This window comes from Cavia porcellus, unplaced genomic scaffold (genome assembly GCF_034190915.1).
Source record: "Cavia porcellus strain 051 isolate PalLab524CR breed Dunkin Hartley unplaced genomic scaffold, mCavPor4.1 scaffold_32, whole genome shotgun sequence".
In the NCBI taxonomy this organism is placed as follows: Eukaryota; Metazoa; Chordata; class Mammalia; order Rodentia; family Caviidae; genus Cavia; species Cavia porcellus.
Genome location: NW_026947515.1, coordinates 22,618,790 through 22,637,200, shown reverse-complemented (window position 1 = coordinate 22,637,200; position 18,411 = coordinate 22,618,790). Strand labels below are relative to the sequence as shown.

The window sequence follows — 18,411 nt, the reverse complement described above, 5'->3', positions numbered from 1 at the left end:
TATGAAGCTGTTAAATGATGCAGACATCAAAGTCCCATCAAAACATGTTTTTAGATTGCTCCGTCAGATACCTAAATTCTATCATTCCTTCCCCAAAGCGGGCACACTCCATATGAGAGTTTGGGATAAAATAGGTGAGAGTTTTTATGTAGCTACAATCCAAGATAAAAAGAAATCCACCCCAAAATGACAGCTCTATATAACTTGGTGAAAGTAGCTCATTGTAACGTAACCTAGAAAATAAATCAGACCAACAACCAGTTACCGTTACGATACACTCTACTGTGCCCACAAAATGATTATGAATGGGGCAAATAAAATGGAAAAGAGCCCTGATGTAAGCATAATGAAAAAGCCAGATCACCATGATAATACGACTCCCAATGGGTTGCTAAAGAAAAATGGAACACGTTTAAAAAATATAGATCATCAAATATATTTACTTTTACAAGAAATTCATAATGCAACCTGCAACTTTTTCAATTTACCCACAAACTCAGATTCATTCTCTGCAACCCACTTGGAAAACAGTGCTTCTGCTGCTGTGCTTCCTACAGTACCCTGCCAAACCAAGGACTCAGATCAGAAATGATCCTCTCCTTCCCCTCCCCCAAGGAAACAAAGTATGTGAGACTATATCCACAGGCATTACTCTTGCCAATCATAGAAGAGACAGATCTGCAAAACCCAGCTCAAAAACGCAATACACACACAGCTTTTAATCTTTTACTCTTGAAAGAATTGAGGCAGACGGTGTTTGACAGTGGAGTCCAGGGTCTTTCTACCTTGGTTGCTTAGATAACATAATCCAAGGCTTTCAAATGGTGCCCGGTGATGATGTAACCCATCTCGCTCGCACGCATCTGTCGTCGGCACAATTCTTACATTTTGAATCACATTTAAAGATGCTCATTTTAGAACAAGCTCAGAATAATCAAGATGGTGAGGATGAAAACTTACAAGCTATTACTCAGGAAATGTCATCTGGCACAGGCAGATATGCTGATTTAAAGGTGCAAGCATGTGCCTCAGTGCAAAGAACTACTACATCAAGCACGGATCTCTGTCCCCAATAGGTGGTTTACCCACATACTCCAGGGTCCTACAGGAACTTATGCCAGGTGTGTAGTGAGACTGCAAGAGACTATAAACAGACAGGTTTTTCATGACAATGCAGCTAAAATACTCCTTCATCAATTAGCGTATGGAAATGCCAGTGAGGAGTGTAAACTATAAACTAGCTTTAGTCTTAGTGCTTCATTCTAAAGACTTGTCTGCTTATATATGAGCGTGCCAAAATATTGGATCTACCACTCACACTTCTGCACTCATGGCACAGGTTATATCCCAACATCTTACCCATAAAGCTGATATGATCAAATGTTTTAATTATGGCAATCAAGGACACACTCGCCAACGCTGCCCAGAGCCTATAAAGGTACCACCTCCCTCAGATATGCATACTATTACTAGATCAGGCTCAGATTCACCAAGTAATTGGTGCCCATATTGCATAAAAAGTTTTCACTGGGCAAAAGATTGTAGGTCTAGATTTCGTAGGGATGGTACGATCTGCTTCAGGGAACTATGCATACTATTACTAGACCAGGCTCAGGTTTACTGTGAAATCTGTATCCACATTGCATGAAAGGTTTTCACTGGGCAAAGGATTGTAGGTATAGATTTATAAGGATGGTGCAACCCCGCTCCAAGGAAATGGAGAATCGGCCCTTCATTAGGGCCAGGCATAAATTCAGGGGACAGTATCAAACAGTGTCCTGCTGTCCTATGAGCAGATGAACCAGTTGCATCTGATCCAAACCAAACAAACATCAGTTCCTCTGCTGGGATGAGTAGAAGGTGTGACATTAAATCCCTCTTGCAAGGAACCACCCAGAGTGTAATATTATATTTACCAGCAGTTTCCCACATTCATTGATGGTGGCGGAGGTGGGCAGAAACCCATCTGATTTTTTTTGGTCTTTTTCCTTTTTATCGGTACTGAGGATCGAACTCATGACTGCCTGCTTTCAAGACAGGCGCTTATGCCGCTGAGCTAAACCCCCAGCCCCCAGAAACCAGTTTTAATTCCCACTGGAATCTATGGGCCACTGTCAGAAGGGACCATGGAGTTAGTTATTGGAAAATCAAGCTCAGTTATTAAAGAACTTACTGAAATTCCTACTATAATAAATAGTGATTGTCATCAAGAAGTATCAGTTATGATGTGTTTCACTGACTGTGGGTGAAAGAACCTGGTGATCTGATTGCTCAGATTTTACTCTTTCCCACAATCAATTCATCTCCTGCTCTCTACTCCTCACACAAGTCTGATAAAGATAAGCATCTGAGCAGGGAAATTTATTTTTCTCAGGATATTACTGCTCATAAACCAACTTGCACTATTAAATCAAATGGAAAATCCTTTACTGGACTGATAGATATAGGAGCTGATGTCACTATATTCAATAGCCAATCTTGGCCATCGTCTTGGCTGACTAGACCTGCCTCCACAGCTCTGATAGGCTTAGGCTCCCTCAATTTGTATTGCAGAGTGCTCTACTGCTTATGTACATTGGCCCTGATGGGCAGACAGGCATTATGACACCACTCATTCCACCCATTCCCATCAATTTATGGGGCAGAGGCCTTACAGAAGAGTGGAGCACTGTCCCAGTTATTTCTGCCCCTCAGGAGAGCATATCACCTGCTAACAATAGGAAGGCTAAGATGGAACATCAAGAAAACAAAGTTTTGAGTATGAACTTATAGGGTTGTACACTTCCAGTTGAGCCTTTAATAAAACGAGGTAGATCTGGAATAGGACATGAGTCAAATTTGTAGCAGGAAAAAAAATTGTAGCAGGGACAACTGGCACTTTTCCACCACTTTCTTCATTGCCAATTCAATAGAAAACTACAGAGCTGAAATGGGTTTATCAGTGGCCCCTAACTCAGGAGAAGTCAAAGATCTTACTGACATTTGTAGAAGAGTAGCTACAATTAGGTCACCTTGAGTCATCTGTTAGCTGGTGGAATACACTGTGTTTGTAATTTCAAAAAGATCAGGCAAATGGAGATTAATACAAGGCTTAAGAGCTGTACATGCTTGCATGTTGCCGATGGGACGTTACAATCTGGTCTGCCTAGTGTTACTGTAATCCCATGGCACTGGCCTGTGGTTGCTATTGATCTTAAAGATTGCTTTTTTAATATCCCACTCTCTCCTCAGGATCAACCCCTTTTTGCATTTTCAATATCTAGCATTAATTGTCACTAGCCAATCAAACGTTTCAATGGACTAGGCTTCCACAGGGAATGGCAAATAGTGCCACACTATGCTACCTGTTTGTAGCACAAACTTTGAAAAGATGTAGAACTCAATTCTCTCAAGCTTATATTATCCACTACATGGATGACATCTTACTTGCTATGTCCTCTAACTCACTGATGCTACTTGAAGTCAAGAAAGATTTGCTTGCTTTTGGCCTTCAACTAGCACCTGACAAAGTGTAAATGATAAGTCCTTACAGTTTTTTTTTTTTTGCTCTACTGTTTCTGAGAGGTAATTAAACTACAAAAGACTGATCCTCTTCTACAAAAGGAGATTCAGCAAGTACTCAGAAATCAAGGCTGTTCTGTGTGTTCTAGAACAATTTTCAGGCCAACTCCTTAATATGTTAAGTGACTCTTCTTACACAGTATTTCTGACCCAAAAGATTGAAGCCACTTGTATTTGCTTCATCATGGAGCCTACTTTATTACAAATATTTTTAAAACTATAGAAAGCTATACTTAACAGAACTGCTCCATTCTGTTTATTTGTTTGTTTGTTTTCTGGTATTTCAGATCAAATGCACAACCTCATGCTTACCAGGCAAGTGCTTGAGCCACAGAACTAAACCCCCAGCCCCATAGAACTGCTCCATTCTTTATTGATTTTATTAGAGCCCATTCTAATCTCCCAGGTCTGATCTCATTGGGAAATCATAAAGCAGAAGCTTTTGTAACTGATTTCCATTTTTGACAAAGCAAAACAATCCCACAAGTTTTTCATCAAAATTCTAGAGCTCTGGAAAGGAATATAAAACTACCAGAACTCAAGCTAGACAGAGAGTGATGTCATGTCCTTCCTGCCAACTCATTCCAAGGCTTGTTCTTCAACAGGGCTGCAATCCTAGAGGTCTCAGAACTAATCAGTTATGGCAAATAGATATTATCCATATAGCTTCTTTTAACAAACTTAAGTATATTGCTGTCACTATAGATACCTTCTCACATGCGATCCATGCTACCTGTCATTCAGGCAAATAAAGTCAACATGTCACACAGCTTTGTGCCAGCATTTGCTACATTAGGAGTGCCACAGGAAATAAAAACTGACAATGGTCCTGTATATATTAGCAGGCATTTTCAGAGTTTTCTTGATAACTGAAGTATAACGCATGTTACAGGGATCCCTATATTCCCAAAGGTCAGGGAATAATTGAGCACACTCATTTTAAATTAAAAAATCCAGGTAACCAAACAAAAAAAGGAGGAATACAAGGTCAGAACTCTCTCAGATGTGTTTAAATTTTGCTATGTGTGTTCTAAACTTCCTGAATCCTGCTCCTAATTCTGATTTGCCACCAGCCATGTTACACTGGGAACAGGAATCTATCCACTTTCAGAGATCTTTACCCCCTGTAGTTTAGTGGGACCTCCAAACAGGTGTTTGGAATGGTCCAGCATCACTCTTAAATTAGGGTAGAGAACACGCACGTATACTCACAGGAGCCAGAGAAACATTATGGATTCCATCCTGATGTGTATGCTCACGGATGGCCAGCTCCACAGGGGATTATCAGCATCACTTTCAAGTGCAGAGAGACCTCAAACCAATGGTTCACACCTCCTAGCACCTACACATCAGGAATCGCTCTCTCACCCAATGAAAGAGGACTCCCTACCATTCCTCAGAACAACACTTTGATCATAATTCAACCCATCTACACAAAGCATTGAATCCCATACCAAGACTGAAACAATGAACCCAGAAGCACATTGTCCACTGCCCTGGGAAGGCCTACAGCAGACCATTCACCAGATTTGCCACCTAATTTACAACTAGGGTTTAGTTCAATCACCTAAAAAACTATTTTTTTGCAATGCATACTCTCTTAACTTCTGCAGTGTTCACCCCCAGACATAGTTAAAATTGCCTTTAAACACTCTGTCCCACTAGCAAAAGCAGTTAAATATGGCTATAAAAACAGCAGTTTTGCCATCAGATATGGCTATTCTATAACTATGGCTATCAAAACAACAGCGAGTAACCTGTATAGCTGGAAATTCAAATTAGATAAACCATCAGCTTACAGCCCACATTAAAAGGTTTTATTTCTTCTGATTCTTATTACAAGAGATCTGGGGCTGGAGGTTTAGCTCAGCGGCATAAGCGCCTGCCTTGCAAGCAGGCAGTCATGAGTTCCATCCCCGGTACCGATAAAAAGGAAAAAGACAAAAAAAAAAAAAAAAAGAGATCTCAGTTAATGGACCTACAAAAATGTCCTGACTAATCTATTTATTTTTACAAATACAAAAACTATAAAAGTCATCATAGTTCAAATTGGCCAAATATGTTTGAGTGCACTCTGATTTTATAAACTGGTTTTTTGTTTGTTTGTTTGTTTTTTGTTTTTGGTTTTTTTTTTTTTTGGTACCAGGGATCAAACTCACTACCTCACGTTTGCCTGAGCTAAACTCCCAGCCCTTTATAAACTCTTTTGTGTGTCTTTGTTTTGTCTGTCTATTCTATAAACAGATGTTATACAGCTAATAAATAGTGGCTTCTTTGGGAGTGGGGAGGTCAGATCCAGAGACACTGACTTTCAGTCATTGAAGGAATACTTCTCTCTCTTTTTATTTTTCTTGCAGCATTCTGAGATAGACAATCGGGACTCTTGGCCAGATTCCTGATATTGACTCTCTAGACTCGTGGCTGGATTCCTGATAGTACTGTAGTTGATGTCTTTTTCTGGAATGTCTTTAGAATGTTTTGAAGTGTTGATTTGGTGGTCATGGGTTTCCTCAGGTATTCTTTGTCATAAAGGTATCTTGTTTCTCCATCAGTTTTAAAAGCTTTGTGGGGTACATCAATTTGGAATGGAGGTTGTTTTCTTTTAGGGATTGAAATACTTTACTCCAAACTCTTCTTGACTTGAGGGTTGTGTGTTGAGAAATCTGCTGTAATTTTGATGGGCTTTCCTTTACAGGTGATTTGTTTTTCTGTTTTAATAGTTTGTCTTCCGGCACACCCCAGAAGAAGTAGGGGTCCCTGACCCAGGTGAACAGTGGCTCCTACAGGACAATTGCTGCCCCCCAGACCTCGTAGAAACAGCAATAACGGGGGACCCTGCAGCCAGGCCTGGTGCTGTGAGCAGGGTTCCCCGTACCCCTGGCCTAGGGGTCTCTTTCTTCCCTTGCCCCTCAGTTTTCCATTTTTGGGGTTTTTTATTGTTATTAAACTGATGTGACTTTAAAAAAAAATATTTTGTTCTCTTGGTTCACTGAGGGGGAAATTTTGTGCTAGTAATTTTCATGCATATATGTTTCATGCATATATGTTGTACTCTGGACAACTACTGTGAATATAACCACACACAATGTGCTAATTATTGTTACTCTCCTACTAGCCTGATTTGAAACTGTTCTATTGTTTCTTACTTTCATCTGTCTAAAGTAAAGAAAAAAAAAACTTCTGGTGTTAAATTTCTGGAATCTTGGCTATTACATGCCTTAGTGTAGCTTTTTTTGGACCATTGCTAATTAAAGTTTATATACCTCACCTATCTGTGTGTCAAATTGTTTTTTCCATACTTGGGAAATTTTCTGCCATTACTTCTGTAAACGAGTTCTTTATGTCATTTGGGCTCTCTCCTGCCTTTTCATTGATTCAGATCAATCTTAGGTTATCCTTCTTTGAATAATCTTTGGATTGATTTTTTTATGGCCCATTGCTATTTTGAAGAAATCTTTCTTTTTATGATGGCTAACTGCAATGCTGTCTTCTAGATCTGATATTTTTTTCCTCACATTGGCTCATTCTGTTGTATATACTTTCAATTGAATTTTTAATCTCTGTTTTTAGTATGTTTGGATCTGTTTCATGCATTCCATTTGTTTCCTACGTTGTGTATTGTTATACTAAGATGCTAAAAATTAAAATAATTGATTAAAAGATAATTAACAAAAATAGTTACTTAAAAAGATAGTTATTAGTAATATTGTCATTGTGTACTGAGCTCGTTACCCTAGTAACCAAGCACCAACCACATAGTTATAAATTAAATTAACTGACCGTGTCGTTCTGCTGTTCTGTAATGTGTCATCCCCCACCTTAGTGACCTGTGTGCTATGTCAACTTTTGTTCCCCTTGTAAGAGACAAATGATGCTGTGTCAACCATTGTTCCCTTTATGAGACACAAATGTTCCTGGAATTGGCAGACCAAGGGCTATGAATTGGCTAACCACCCACTGTGAAATGCCTCTGACCTCAAGCAAAGGGGAACAAAGGCCCACATTGTTTCTGTTTCTCATCACTATGTACTTAATGATCAATGAACTAATCATAAATGAACTATAAAAATCAGTCAAAACTCTTAACTCAGTTGCACAGCTTTGCAAATTCCATCTGCACTGTGTCGCTGGGCCAGCTAAAATAAAAGCGCTTCTTTTAAAAAGACGCCTTGCCCCGTTTGTCATCTTGGGGTCTTGCCTCGTTTGTCATCATGGGGCCCTGTTTTTTGAGTGGGGTACAACATGTATGATGGTTTTCATCATTTTTCTAAGGTCCTATTTTTTTTTTTATCTGTATCTGGTCTAGAGTCACGAACCATGTCTTTCAATATGATCACCATTTTTGTAGTGATCTGAGAAATTATTTCTGATGTGAGTTTTTTCTAGAACCTCTTGCATCTGATTTGATACTTCTGCTGTTTCTCCTTCTGAGAGTCGGGCGGGTGTGGCTTTTGAGTTGTTCCACCTCATTACCCTCTTGGTTTGTCACTGGGGAGCTGAAAGTCTGGGGTTGCATTTCACTCCTGTGCATCTCATTTTTTTGTTTGTTTGTTTTGTTTAATTCCTAGGTTGCTGCTTGTAAATTGCTTATGGCCGGCAGCTTTTTTGCCTGTATTTAGAATGCCTAGGAAATGACTACTTCTCCCAGATGTCTGGCAGGTGTAGCTGGCTTTTGGGTTTTGAATCTGTTGTAAAATCTTACTCCTTGCCAGGCATGGAGGCACATACCTGTAATCCCAGCACTCAGGAGGCTGAGGTAGGAGGATCGATGCAAGTTCAAAGCCAGCTGGGGCTACATAGTGATTTTAAGGACACCCTGGACTATATAATAAGACCTTGTCTCAAAAACAAAAGATCCAACCTCTTCAGTTTCCTGGGGATGAGAAGTTGCTATCTCTTTGGTCTAGCACCTGGTTCTTTGGCACTGGCCTACGTTATTGTTTATGACCTTTAAGCAATCTCTGTCTTGGCATACCAGGAAGAACAACTGATTAGGATAATTATGTCACCTTGGCTAAACAATAACAACAGCATCAAACACAGCCTCAAAAATAAGAAACTGTGGTAAGTATTCATATGCTACCTTTAACCATATGAACTATCTTTGTGATTACATAACAAAATTTAAAACAAACCAGAAAACTGTATACTGTAAATATGTCCTCAATATGGTGATTTTCCCCTTAAGGGACAAAATTTAAAAGGGGTTTTGGGGAAAAAATAGAACAGGAAAAGATAAGAATCAAGGCTGGGGACAAAGGAACATTATGCAAACTTTGGGAAACTGCTGAAGAAGATAGCAGGAAAAGAGAGAAAGAAGAAATACAAGAACAGGACGATAAAAAAACTAGAAACAATGTTCACATGCATATAAAAAAGAACAAACGAGAAAAAAGGAAAATAAAACAAAAATAGGAAAACAAAAGAAAAAAACGTTCACTTCAAGGCTTGTCTCTGCTATCACAGGCAGATGATATGTGTAGACTGAGCCTAGATCCATGTTGAACAATCCCAGCAAGCCAGTTGTAGGTTTACACAGGCTAGTGGATAATCCCAGCAAGCCTACACCTTTCGTTCCGCTGAAATTCAGGTTGATTTCTGGTTGTGAGGCCAAACCCCAATTTGTTCATCCTACAACATTCCGTATTCCTCCTACTAGTGGGAACTCAACCCCTTGACTGCCTGCCAACTTGAACTTGCTTCCCTCTCACCCTGACACTGGTAGCTCTAGATGGAGCCAGCTATGGCAGCCCTGAGTTTTGAGCTCAGTTGGCCTCTCTCCAAGACAGCTACCAATCAGTCATCCTCTCCTGGGTGGGGGTGTCTGAGCCTTAATAACTTGCCAGTCACTGTAGCCTGCTGTACCTACAGCCCCGTTCCACTGGTGGGTTTCTCTGCAGAGGCCTCTGGGGTTGCCAGGAGTCTCTGGGCATCTGCTGGCTGGGGCTGCCCCTTCCTCATAGTGAAGTCTCTCTGGGCTTCAGTTCTCACTTCAGATTCCTGCTGGGCTGCAGTGAGCCGCTTCCCTCCTCCTCTTCCTCACATTGGTATATTCCAGCACCTAGGCACCAAATCTCAGGGGCTATTTTTCTGCTGTTCACCACTCTGCCCATCTTCCCAGAAGTTGCCTTGTATATTTGTGTCAGAGGTGTGTGAGATTCGCTTTATTGGGCTTATGAATGAATCTGACTTATGTACATTCTCATGGAACAGAACTTGCTTGTAAGCTGGGGACTTAACTGTAAATCTTTAATGTTTCCTAGCCGTCTCAACCCCCTTCAAGATGGAGGTCACCAAGAATGACTAATACAATTCTCAGGATTCAGAAGGACATGCAAGTACCAGCCTTTAGAACTACAGCTATAGACTGTCACCCATGGAGCTCCTGGAGTCTACCCATAGCCCTGCTGGGAAGTCACCTGGGTCCCTCATATGACAGCCTCACACGAGTGAAACCACCACAGATGTACAATCATTTCACGGGAATGGAATTGCCCCTGAAGCCACGAGAATTGCCCTGGAGCTACAAAACCAGGACGGAGATAACAATCAACTGGATTCTCAGTCCATTCCACCTCCCTAAAGCACTCTTTATTCTTTTGTTGGTTAGCCAGTACCAGAGTGTGCCCCTGCAGCTGCTCTTAGAGCCTTCTTTGTATCGTCTGTCTTCCTTCTCTGTACAGTTGTGCTTGAGTCTTTTTTCTTTTCTTTTCTTTTCTTTCTTTCTTTCTTTCTTTCTTTCTTTCTTTCTTTCTTTGTTTCTTTCTTTTTTTGAGACAAATGTCTCTCTATGCAAAGTTCACTTTATAGCTAAGGCTGGTCTTGAACTTGCAATGAATGATCCTCCTGCCTCCCAGTGCTGGGATTACAAGTGTGTGCCATCATGCCTGACTATGCTTTAGTCTTGATTTCCAGTTTCACTAACAGTGAGGACCTACACTAGCAGATAATAGCATTGTTCTTCAGGCCACTAGATTTTAGGGTGGTTTATTACTTAGACACATAATTTTAGAGCTGGGCATGGTGGCACATGTCTATAATCCCAGTACTCAGGAGGCTGAGGCAGGATCACCAAGAGGCCAGCCTGGGTTACATGGTGAGTTCAAGGTCAATCTGAACTGCATACCAGTTTAAAAGCCAGGAAATTCCACCTAGGAGCATTCTGCTGCTCCTCTCCCCTTCATGTGCCCAATTTTTCCTCCATTCCATCCTTAACAATCACAACAGAGCCAGGCACAGTGGCATCTATTTGTAACCCCAAAACCCTGGGAAGGTGATGCAGGAGAACTGAAAGTTCCAGTCCCATCTGGACAATTTTTGAGACCCTGTCTCAAAAAATTAAAAAAGGGCTGGGGACATAGTTCAGTGCAAAGGCCCTGGATTCAATTCCTAGTAATTCAAACAAAAGAAATCTCAGAAAACAGTGTGGTCAGGTGCAGAGAACATGAAAATTCCAAGCTAACACCCCAGCCGGCCTCTAGGTTCTCATGACAGTGAGGTTAAGTTTATCTGCATTTTACATGCAGGAGAGAAGAGAATCCCTCAGTAATTAAATACCAACTAGATAATAAGGAAAATTAAATTTCTAAAATTGCATTAGTATTTGACAGGGAAACAGTCTGTAATTTAGCTTTTGTAAGCTAAGAGCACCTGGTCTTGACACTGTCTGGTGAGAGTTGCCTGCGAGAACTGCAGAAGCAAGACTGACACCTCTTTTCTCGTAGCCTGGGTGGCAGCCAGCATACCATTCCCACATGCGCGTACTGACATCAGGAGGAAGCAGGGAGAGACAGTCACAGTGGGTGTCGTGTCTGTACAATGCCCAATTCATTTCCAGACAAGGCCTTGTCCTGCGGACCATTACAGTGAATGATGTCCTTCAAGATATTTTTCTGTGGGAACTGTAACTATAGGGGTCTCCATAAGTCCTTTTGCCCACCTACCTGGGGGACAGGTGTGAGGTCCTCCGGACCCTGAACTGGTGGTTCTGACTACACATGCTAGTTACTGAGGTTAACTCCAAACTCCTGAGACTGACAGGGTCTTATTGTGCTCTTATAGAAATACTAGGACTCACTGAGTCACCACAAACGCTAGCTAACAAAGAAGCCGCCCCGGACAAGCTCCTGCAATCTCCAGCTGCAGCGTTAGATAGCAGTTGGGAAAATACCTGCTGGACCTAGGGCTAAGGACATTTTTATAACAAAAATTGGGGGCAGGAAAGATGAGAGGACAGGATTTACTACACAAGGGAGGAGACAGAGTACTCCATCAGGTGAGGTCACTGACTGGGGTTTGAAGCGACACCTAGGTCACCATATGTTCAGGAATGTGAAATGGCCTTTTACTATTTTCTATCTGCCTGTAGCTATTAACCAATGACCTCCCCATATCTCCTTTCCTCTGTCCTCCAGAATGAAATTTAGGACACCTCAAATTTTCCTCTCATCACTGGGAATCTTTGAAAGTTTTCACAATCCCTGATGCTGGAGCCTGGCACGGGTGATTCTAACGTGCTACCTAACCTGGAAGTCACAGCACGGAGTGACACAAAAGTAAGACAGGTACACAGGGAGGACCAGCCTCCACTGGGGTTCGCTGAGGCCACCTAGGGTCCTCTTAGCGCCCCTGGGCAAAACCTTCACCACCAAAAAGATTTGTTTTGGCAGCGCTGGGGCTTGAACTCAGCCAGGGTACATGGAAGGCAAGCTCTATACTTCTGAGCTACATCCTCAGCACAAGGTTGGGACTTAACAGTTTTTATCTTCAATAAATTTTTACTTTGATTACTTTTTAAATCTCCCCTTCCACACAAGTATAATAACATATCCCATGAGTAACCACACTTGGGAGAGATTGGGGTGAAAAGGAGGGGCACGATGAGAGGTTTCTAGGCTGTTTTATTTTACTAGAACTAGTATACATGTACTAGCTAATACATTCACAAAGTTTATGATCTTTGTACTTTTCTGTATGTAGTTAAACTTCAATTAAATGCCACACATATTACAAGCCTATTGAGGGAAACACAGAAAAGGAAGACAATAACAGTGACAACAGAAGATCAGCACTTAGGGTCGCCCACAGGTGACACCACATTTTAGACAAGATAAAGTCCTTTCAAATAAGGCCACCAAAGCTCGGACTGCGTCCTGTCACAGCTGCAAGGATAGAGCAGGTGGCTCTAAGCGATAGGGCTGTCAGCGAGATAAAAAAGAGAATATAAAATAAAAATAACCTTTATTCTAAGGACACGGAGAGAACTCCATGACCTGGGGCCTGGCTTTCTCTGCTGGAAACGTGGGGCATGAGATATACATATAATTTCCTATTGGGGTAGGGCTTAGGGCAGGCATTGCTGACCCTTGAGCAGCCGATTGAAATTTTATTTACGGGGGCTGGGGATTTAGCTCAGTGGCATAAGCGCCTGCCTTGCAAGCAGGCAGTCATGAGTTCGATCCCTGGTACCGATAAAAAGGAAAAATACAAAAAAAAAAAAAATTTTATTTGCATGCAAGCAGGAGCTGGGGACGAAGCAGGAAGTGGCAGGTGTTTCCGCTTTGGCCTTCTACCACGTTAGACCACCACCATAATTTCTACTGAGGCAAAAACCTTTCACTAAGCAGTTGCAGAAAGTAGAAAGACTGGCCTCCAAGTGTCACAATGCCAAGGAGAAAATGGTTGGAGCAGAAGATGAGATCACTATGCTGTCCTACTCTGATCATAACTTCCACAGCAGTTTCAAAAATGGACACTGTACCTCACAAAGGCATGATCCTGAAAGGGACATTTCTAGTTTTTTCAAGTGTCTTACTAAAAATCAAAACAAAACAAAGCCACAGATGGGGTCCTGCAGCTGTGACCCCAGCACTCTTGGATGCTGAGGCAGGAGGATCTCAAGTTTCAGCCCACTGGGAAACTCAGCAACTTTCACAAAATCATGTCTCTAAACTGAAAAAAAAGAAAGTGTTAGGGATGTAGCTTAGTGCAAGGCCCAGGGTTCAATCCCCAGGACTAGAAGAAAAATTATAGCAAAATTCACATACTATAACATTAACCATCATAATAAGCACACACAGGTTAGCGGCATTAAGCACATTTGTGATGCTACAAAACCACCACGGCTGTCTACTTCCAAAAGCATTTTCATCACCCCGACACAAAACCCTATAGCCATTAAGCAGTACTCCCCACACCCTTCCCCCAGAGCCCGATCACTACTGATCTGCTTTCTATCTCATTAGAGGCGCCCATTCTGGACATATTTCATACAAATGGACTCATACAGTAGGTGGCCTTGGCATGTGCATTCCTCCGCTCAGAGTCTCATGTTCAGACTGGCCTTGAACTCACAGCGATCCTTCTGCCTCAGCCTCTCAGCAGTCTCACCTACAGTTTAGGCTGGTCTTAAACTCTTTACATAATGCAGGGTGGCCTCAAACACAAGCTGATCCGCCTGCCTCAGCCTCCTGAGTACTAGGATCACAAGTATGTGCTGCACACCTGGCTGAAGGCTTCTGGGACTGACTGGCCCCCTGGTTTAGTTTTCTGCCTTTGTCTTCACAGTTGACGCCGGCCTTTGTTTGGCACTCTCAGCACACGGGGTACAGAACTGAAAGGAGACTGCTGCTCCGGAGTGGAAGCACATTATGCACACTTGAGACTGCCCTTGCACGTCCTGGGCATGCTGTGCTCAGCTCCTGCCCAGCCTCTGTGGCTTCTGTCTCACTGAAGGCTGTGGACAGAGAGGCTGGATCTCCACGTGAGGACCTGACGTGCCCTTCCTGCAGGAATGACACTGCCTGCCAACACCGGAAAGGAGGCAGCACCCGCCTCACACTAATTATCTTTGCAGTAATTGAGCATTTTCCTTTCTTAGGAACTCAAAGTTCTCAGTCAGAGAACCATGTAGTTACAGATACTGTCACAGGACAACCAGAACTCAGCCTAAAATGTTTTGTGCTTATTTGCAAACGCCAAATTCCGATGCTGTGGATTTTTCCAGGTGTCACATGGAGTCAGAAAGTCTGATGTGTCTTTTTAACTCTGCGGAGGACCATCTGCCCATCCTGGGGGCCTCAGTCTCAGGGGCTGAGGGAGGAGGAAGTGGTGTGAGGTGCCTTTCTGGGCATATTGCAGGGGCACTTGGAGCCTAGATGTAGTGTCTTCCCCCGGGGCCTCTCCTGCCTCTGCCAGAGGGATGCAGATGGAGAGGTCAGCCTGCTGCGAGCAGCATTTGTGCAGAGCCTTGCTGACTGCAGTTTTCCGGAGGTGGAGGAGGGGAGATGATTCCCCCTTCTCTAGAACACTCTCCAGGTTCTTTCTGTTTTGGTTTAAATACATATTTTAAATACTTTTTCATGAACTGTTCAGTTTGCAAGCCTTCAAATACCAAACAGTAAGAACCCAAATCCCCAGCACCCAGACAGGTATTCACTGGGTTACCCACACAGTTTTCAATTCTGGCATATGTATCATACTGGGAATTGACCAGGGCCTCACATATGCTAAGCATGTGCTTACTATGGAACTATACTCCTAGCCCCACAAGTTCAGTTTCAAAGCAGGGACTCAGAGGAGGCAGCCAGGATCATTTGATGGTGCCTTGAAGGAGAAATGACATCTTAACTCATTCTCAAGATGCTGGTCACAGTGCTGTGACCAGGACCTGAGGGCAATGAAAAAGAGGACACGGAAATTCTGCCTTTGGAAAGGGCTCCCGTCACAGTGGATCTGCCCAGCATCCTCTCCTTGCTGCACACAGGTGCGGGGTTAGGCAAAGGCAACCCCTGTCCAGAGCGGTGCCCCCAGCCAGCTGTCCAGCCATCCTGCATAATCATTACTTAAATTACCCAGTTTGTGCCTGGAAAGAACCAAAGGCTTTGACCTTGAGAAAACGAGCCTCCAGAGAACAGGAAATTTCTATTTTGGGGATGTGGATAATGACGGAAGGAGCAAGCGAGCAATGCTCCAGGCTCCCTGCCTTTTTCCAGCTTGGTGAAATTTGACCCGTGCACCCTCCTTTGTCCGCTGGCTCCCCTACTAATTGGCTTCAGAGGAGGAAGATTGCTTGGCTTTGTGTCTTGGTAAAAGGGGAGAGATGGGGGGCTGCCAGGGAGCATCCCCCAAAGCCTCAGAGGTCCACCCTCAGGTGGATGGAAACAGCCTCAGGTCATCATCTGAGGACCACTTCCAGTCCTCTCTGTTTGCTTTGGGAACCACCCAAGGACTGGGTTTCACTTTTGAGAGATTTGAAAGTGGAAAACATTCCAAAACAAAAAGCCTCTGGAAAACCCTGCACACACCCATCCCCTCAGCTGCCAGATCCTCCACGCTGCGCTGATGAGAGAGAAAAGCAGCTCTGCTTTTCAGTTCAGAGACGCCAGGACTGGCTTCTTAGTCCTCAGGTCTCCTGGGCCCTGGCTCGACACACAGCTGTACAGACTGTCTTCTCTGGAGGTCTTCAGACCAGCAACTATGGGCACCTGAGGGACAGGCAGACTTAGGCGGAATGGAGCCTGGCTGTAACCTGCACAGAAAAGGTGCAGTAATCCCCTCACAAGGGCAGGATGTGGGGTCCCGCGTCAGAGGCTGGGCCAGAGCCCACCTTGGGCCCAAACGGAGCTGACGTCAGAGCTCATGGATTGTTTCCAGTGAGTGACACTTCCTGAGGGTTGTGGCTTTCAGTGAGGTTGGGTGGTCCAGCCTTGCCACAGGAGGGTAGAAGCAGCTGGACTGCCAGGTCCTGTGACAGGAACTAGGAGGGCCACATATTTCTGTGGGTCTCCGGGGGGCTACCCTTCTTGCAAAGCACTGTGGGAAATTCTGCCAGGCTGGAAATGGACTAGCTGGTCTGCTTCCAACCCTTCCTCAGGTGGCAAGTTGAGGTTTGCAATCTTGTAATTACTGTCTTTAGCAAAGATACCAATTTCTCCTTTTTGGGTAATTTTCAAAAATGGAAACTAATTTTCTTTGTGCTGGATGAGTCAAAGCCCACAAAGTCTATAAAATCATGTCTCAAACCCAGTGAGGGTGTTTTTAGTTCCACTCCACAAATGCTTATTTGGGAGAAAGCAAGGTCCTGGTCTGTGTTCACTTGGGTAGGTCTGGGGAAAGGGAGTTGGAAAAGGTTCTGGAGCCACATTCAGGACATGACACCCAGCCTGTTCCCCTACCATCTGTGATTGACAAAATAATGGCCTCTAAAGATGTCCATGTCATAACCATGGGACCCATGGATATGGTACCCTATAGAACAAAAGAAATTTGGTGGTATGATTAAGGATTTTGAGATGGGAGATTAACTTGGGTTATCTGTATGGAGTCAATGCAATCTCAGGCTCTCCACAGAATTAGAGGCAGAAGATTTGACAGCGGGAAGCTGAAGCCAGGCAGAGATAAGCTTTGAAGACATTACTTGTTCCTCGGCTGGTTTTGCAAGCTAAGGAAGGGGCCCCGAGCCAAGGAATGTTGGTGGGCCCATAGAAAAGGCCACATTACATAGCCCCTGAGCTCCACTGTAGACTTCAGACCTCCAGAAATGTAAGATAATATGCTTGCAATGCTTTAAATCTGTACAGAAATAGGTGCCTAATATACCATACAATGAAAAATCCAGCTCTTCTTCCAAGGATTGGAAAACAAACCCATCTGCTCAGGAAACTGAAGATGCCATAAACCAAGGTAGACGCCAGGATCTGAAGGTCAAGGTAGCCCGAACAATGTGGGAGTCTGGCTGCAAATACGAACAACTCCTCCCAAAAGGACTGCACCCCAGTAACACTTGGAGGAGGGTAGGCCTGGCTTCCTTATATTCTCTTCCTGTAACACAGGATCACAAACACACACCTAGTCCATCTTCCCACGAGAACATGAAACAGTGATTCACACTGAGGTCCTAAAAATGTATTGGTTTTCCCTTTCATTTATACTGAGAAAGAACATGTCCATAGATGGTAATGCGGCCAAGTGTGGTGTCTGTAATCCCAGCACTCTGGAGGCAGAGGCAAGAGTGATCACTGGGAGCTCGAGGTCAGTTGGCCCACATAGTGAGTTCAAGGCCAGGCTGAACTACATAGCAAGACCCTGACTCAAAATAAACAAATAAATAAATAAAATTGCAGAACACATCTAAATTAAATCTAAACAACAAATCTTGGCTAGGGATGTCGTCAGCTCAGTGGAAGAGCTCTGGGTTCACTCTCCAGCGTGTGTGCATACGCTCTCCTGTCTCTCTTGCTCCCCCTTCCCCTCTGTGCCTCTCTCTCCCTCCCTGCTCCCCTTTTCCCCTTTCTCTTCTCTTTCTATGTGTGTGTATGTGTGTGTATATAAGTGTGTGTGTGCGGTGACACAAACCTGGGAGGCTGGGGCAGGGGAATGCAAATTGAGTCCAGCCCAGGCAGTTACTGATTTAGGGATTGATTGTCTCAAAACAATAACTAAATAAATAAAAGGGTTGGGTTTGTAGCTCAGTGTGAAGGCCCTGGGTTCAGTGACCAGGACCACAAAAAAAGAAACGGAAGAGATGCTCTGGAAATAAAGACTCTGAACTGTAGCCAGGGTCCACATCCCTGAAGGTTGATGAGGGGCAGAGAAAGGTAGAGACTAAGAGGCTCAGCAGAGACCCCAGCCTCAGCAAGATACCTCCAAAGAGTAAGCCAGGGTGACCCCACACATGCCCAGAGCAGAAACCATTTAGAGAAACAGAAAGCCAGGCAAAAACTACAGGAGCCATAGGATCCTCCCTGACCCATCCTCCCCTGGAGGCCCCTAGGCAGGGTGTGGCATCCCCAGCATCTGACACAGCCAAACCAGGAGCAGAGCTCTCAGAACGGTGACACCCAGGGCTTC

At 43.6% G+C, this 18,411-nt stretch overlaps 1 protein-coding gene across 2 annotated transcripts in view; it reads right to left on the bottom strand.

Annotated features, from left to right (window-relative positions):
* Positions 1-18,411, bottom strand: part of Prpsap1 (phosphoribosyl pyrophosphate synthetase associated protein 1) — a 76,734-nt gene that overhangs the window by 56,673 nt on the left and 1,650 nt on the right. The gene's annotated exons all lie outside the window — the stretch shown is intronic.